This window comes from Polistes canadensis, unplaced genomic scaffold (genome assembly GCF_001313835.1).
Source record: "Polistes canadensis isolate GaletaPanama2010 unplaced genomic scaffold, ASM131383v1 scaffold_15, whole genome shotgun sequence".
Lineage (NCBI taxonomy): Eukaryota > Metazoa > Arthropoda > Insecta > Hymenoptera > Vespidae > Polistes > Polistes canadensis.
In genome coordinates, this window is record NW_014569562.1 from 534,271 (window position 1) to 540,395 (window position 6,125).

Consider the following 6,125-nt stretch of genomic DNA (forward strand, 5'->3'; position numbering starts at 1 on the left):
TTTTTTTTTTTCTTTCTTTTTTATAACATACACATCTTTTCACAAGCGCCAGCGCCGAGAGTTTCTAAGATACCTTCTTCGATATCGACTCTTCCGCCAGTTATCGAGTTATCGATTCGTATAACCTTGCAAGCTTCGTTCTATATGAAACATCACATTCAATAATCCTTCACGGTCCACGATACATGACTTTCTATATCTATTATATAATATAAATATACATATATATATATGTATATATTTATGTAATACATAACGAGATCGTTCTTGGTTTTTCTTTATTCTTATTTTTTTATCTTTTTCTTTTTTTTTTTTTCTTCAAGCGCATATACATGAGTAAAATTTCTTATCTACTTTTTGAGCATACCGCGCGGCTAATTTAAACTTAATATTATATATATATATATATATTAATAATTTAATGTATATATCATTTTTCTCTTTAATTGTTCGCTTTACGTTATCATATGTATCATAATCATTATTATTATTATTATTATTATTATTATTAATCTTTATTAATTTAATAATCTTATTATATATTACTTATTATTATTATTTTTATTTTTATTATTATTATTATTATTGATGTAAAGGTTAGAAGCACGAGTGTACGCACTAAAAAGTTTCATGTAAACAGCAGTTGGATCGATGCTATGGTTAAATTCGTGACAGAGTTTGTAGGGCGGGTCTGCGTGTCGCGCTTGCGTGCATGCGTGCATGCGTGCGTGAATGCGTGTGCGTGAAATACGGACACATTATAAACTCGATACGAATTTCCCTTCCCCCCCCCCACCCCACCCCCATATGAAATCGTATCGAAATACGTTCGCACTTATGTTAAATAAAAAGGAAATATATCGCGTTAAAACGGGCACGTATATTTAAAATCGTCAACGTTTGTGTTTGTCCTCCTCGAATTATCGTTTTTTCAAGGTCGCACCCATGTTGGTCCTTGTTCTCTTTTTTTTTTAAATTTTCTTCTTCTTATTTATCTTTTTGCGTTTCTTCCGGATTTAGGTCTTCACTTAAGCATAGTTCGATCTACGATTGGCATCGGAATCGGCACACAGGATTTTTCTTTTTCTTCTTCTTCTTCTTCTTCTTCTTCTGCATGTGTACGCGCGTGTGTATCTACGTGTGCATAATGCGTATTGTATTTACGTATGCATCTGCATATGCGTGTATATTTATATTTATATTTATATTTAGATTTATTTTTATATTTATATGTATATATGTATATATATATTTTTTGTTTCTGTTTGTTTCTTCTTAAGTTAATTAATATTATAATATCGCATTTTTTAAGAAAATAGGAACAGAGACGAATATAGGGACAGACTATGTGTTGTCCGTGTAACCTAATTCAATTCCTTTGTATTTAGTTCATTAATGTGAATCAGTTAATATTACAATTTATTAACAGTTCGTAGTTATATTAATAACGTTCAATTATTATTAGTTTAATAATAGCATTTATGTATATCGACGACGACGACGACACAACGACGGTCCATCTCTCATTGTTTTGTTCACATTTATTTTACAATATTGTTTATCTTTCCCGTTATATCTGTCTTGTTTTTCTTTTTCTTTCTTTTATTAGACGTATTATATAATGTATATATGTATAATTATGTATATATAACGCGTATTTATTTTATTTTATTTTATTAATATTTCTTACTATTTTTACCTTTTATTCTTATTTGTTTGTCCTATATTCTTTTATTTATATTTATATATTTTTATTTATATATTTATATATTTATATATTTATATGTATATATGTATATATATGTTCGTATGTTCAAAGTTTGTATCAGTATATTATATCAATACGATGCACTTCACGTTACAAATAACATAGCTTGATCATTCGTCCACGAAACGTGAAAATCACTCTTAAATGGTAACAAATGTGTGTTTTTTTTTTAATAATTAATGAGTCACGCATAAATCAGATCGTCGGAAATTGTGCCATCAAGCAGATATTTTGTTTCTAATCCAGTCGAAGTTTCAATAAAATACGATTTACATTTCAAATATGAAAAATTATAAGACAAATTGCATTATAAAAATCTTATTAAATACAGTACCGTATTCGAATAAATTTCATGTTACGTTTTCAATCAGTTTTCGAATGATCGATCAAATTCTATAATCATATATTAATTAAAATTAATTTTAGATTAATTTTAAATACGTAATAATGAATATCATAAATATATTATATAAATCAAATATACGTTTGCTATATAAGAAATCGATATAATATAATAAATTAAATTTGACAAATAAAATTGTATATAAGTAAAAAACGACATAATTAAATTACATTAAAATGTGATGGTAACCTCTCGACGATAATATTTCAATCTCGGATTTCATTTAAAGTAAATTATAATATTCTCAACCGGAAAGGTTCACACTTTCGAACGATATGATACACATCTTATGCTAATTGTAAATGGAATAGGATCAAAGAATGACTTTGGTATGTCGAATTGATGAGAATTGATAGTTTCATACAAAAAGTACAGTGAACTCAGTTTCAATCGAACAGTCCGAAATATTTGCTTTGAGAAACGTGGAATATTTAACATAAAACTTTTCATCAATCGAAATATATCTGAAATAAATTGACTTTAAATTTTAATCAATGAATCAAAACTTATAACGCGAGAGAGACATACAATTTTTGACGATTATTATAAAATAAGTTTACAATTATTAAATATATATAAAAGATTATCGTCGTTATGATTAAAAAAAGAAAAAAAAGACTTAAATATAAAATTAATATTAACAATTATTTGTCACGCGTGTTATAAATATAATATTCATTTTATAACAGATATATAAATAAAAAGAAAAGAAAAAACAATATTAAATCTGAATTATGGCAAAGTAACCAATACGCATTGTGATTGAAATATTAATCTCGATAGAATCTCAAATATTTAATAACCGTATGCTAGTCTCGTTTACTTTAAAGAACATAATAATATAATCTATTTTAGCATATAGAATACGACTAGAACGCACAATAGTTATGCTCGTCATTGATCGGCCGGTACGCCAGCCAATAGCATATCAACGATGCGTCGTACTTGTCAAATCGGAGTACGCAATGAAACATTCACCCTGACCACCGGTTACTCTCTCTCTCTCTCTCTCTCTCTTTCTCTCTCTCTTCCTTCTCTTCACCTCTCGTGGTTTCTCTTCGTCATCGTCGTCATCGTCGTGCTTGCTTTTGGTATGCGTATAACAGCTGCAAATTGGTACTATGGCTCGTCTAGAATGGCAGCTGGTAGTTTAATCGCTTCATTGGACCCACCTACAAGTCAAATCAAGATCGAGAGAGAGAGAGAGAGAGAGAGGGGAGGGGGAGAGAGAGAAAATGCGTACGTAAAATATGGTTTAGGTATGCCATACTAAGTTTCTAAATATCTGTCAATTAATCAACATCAAAATTTCACGAGATCATCTGATTTACTTATCTATATATATATAATATATATGTTTATTTCGAATCGGTATTTCAACAATGTAATAATTGTTCAAATTATAATAATCGAGTTATTTGGATAAGATATGTATGAAGGAAATGAAAAGAAGAGGAAGAGGAAGAGGAAGAGGAAGAAGAATGGGGATAGATTTCGCGTATCTATTTGTGCGTTTTATTTGAATCACCTCGCTCGATATATTGAGTTCAATGATTTCGTTAAAGATCGATGCGATCTATACGTCAAATAATAATATGTGTATATATTTTAATATAATATAATATATTTAGTTTTTTATTTTTCTTTTTATTTGTATTTTTAATTCTAGAGCGTGGTTCATGGGATAAAATGGAGTATCCGATTGGGTGGCACGATTTCCGATAAATCCTCGTCTCAATAAGGGGTTTCGCATTCGGCAATAATAATAATAATAATCATCATCATAATCATCATCATCATCATCATCATCATCATCAATAATCTTATCTTATCACAGAAGTTATTTACACGATTATTTCATGTTTTTTTTTTCTTTTTTTTTTTTCGATTTTCTCGTATGTTCACCATTCACGCTTGATAATACGTAATATCTGTTCGAGGAAGGTGTAATGAAAGTGGGAAGGGATAGAAATAGATGATTACTTGATACGAGTTGGTGGGTGATGGGTGAATTTTGGATTATTATGGGATTGGGAGATTTTGAAAAAAAGTTTTACGGGGAGAACGAACGTGCTTTTTTTCTTTTTTTTTTTCTCTTCAATCGCATAGCAGTCCGAAAGCAAACCGGCCGTTCCTTCTCTCTCTACGCTTTTTTTTTAGATAAGTTAATCGAGATAATTTGATCAGCCTGTTGGACAAACAAATATTCGCGTACATGTATTACGTAAATTGTCGCTCGATTTAAAACGCTCGTGTATTTACTATGGTTACATTTCTTTTCTTTTTTTTTTTTTCGTCGATTTTCTATGATCTATGTGAATCCATCGATCTTTCGTAAATTACTTTTGTGCGATCAATATATCAAGTTAAAACGTAGTTACAAATCATAGGAATCGATTGATCGATCGATTTGTTTTTTATTTTTTTTTTTTTTCATTAATTTTCGATCGAGTTTATAATTCTGACAGATACGTCGAACAAACGTTGAAATCTATTAGAATGAGTTTGAAATGTTCTGGTGATTTTCAAATAACGCCATGATATGTGTTATTTTTTTGAGCACGAGTTTTGATCTTCAGCGAACGCAACGATACTGCCAAATTTTTTTTTGGATCTTTTTTTTCTATCGTTTTTCTTTTCTATTTTTCTTTTCCTTTTTTTTTTGTGTGTGTTTTGTATTGATTCGTGTCTCTCATCTCTTTTTTCGCAATCCTATCTCTCTTTTAGAGGATTATAGTAGTATCGGTATCAGCAGCAGCAGCAACAGCAGCAGCAGCAACAGCAGCATCAGCAGCAACAGCAGCAGTAGCAGCAATACTAACCGAAGCAACAATAGTAGTATCCGTAGTAGCGTTAGTAATTTCAGTAATGGTAGTAGTAGCAGCATTAGTTATAGTTGTAGTCGTAATAATAGTGATAGTAGTAGTAGTAGTAATAGTATTAATATTAGCAATAATAATAATTAGTAGTTGTAATAGTAATTAATAGTATAGTAGCAGTACTATAGTAATAGTAGTAGTAGTGTAGTAATAATAATAGTAGGTATAATAGTACTAATAGTAATAGTAGTAGTAGTAGTAGTAGTATTAGTAACAATAGTATTTAGTAACACTATTAATAATAATAATAGCAATTATATTAATAGTAATAGTGTGATGTAGCGATAGTATTAACAATAATGTTTCTTTTGTTGTTGTTGTTGTTGTTGTTGGCATTTAAACGATAATAAATAATTTTAACACTAATAAAACGATTATCATACACCAATTCAAAAATCTTACCACGTTTAACGTTATACGGACCATTAGTGATTATTCGATTTTGTCTTTTTTTTTTTCTTATAACATTTGTTCATTCTTTTTTTTCTTTACACATGGTACTTCGATCTCGGATGATTCTTATTCGCGTTCTCATCTTATAATAATATTATCTTTATCAATTACAACTATAATATTCGAGATAACACTCTTCTCGTCAGTCCCTTAAAATGTACAGACATACAATGTAAAATGTTTTTTTCTTTTTTTTCCCCCAAGTTTCGCCCTATGATTATTACTCTGTTATATATTTTTTTTTTTCATTTCTTTTCTTTTTTTTTATTGTTAACAAGCATTTATTATTCATATTATTTAATACTCTGACGCATTGTTTCTTCCGTTGATTATTTCCTTCCTACTTTGCTTCCATTCTTTTTTTTTTTCCATTTAGTTGTTGTTGTTGTTGTTGTTGTTCTCGGTTGTTATGATATAAAATTTTCGATCGCGATAATAATTATAAAGATAATACACACATGCGCGTAATTATATTATTATTATTATTATTAATATTAATTAATAATCAATATTCTTGTCCCAACAGTATATTAATATATATGAGTTTCAAAGGGAAAATTGAAGACAGTTAATAAATTTTGATGAACAAATTATTTGATCTTGTTGAACGTTTCGTCCCTTA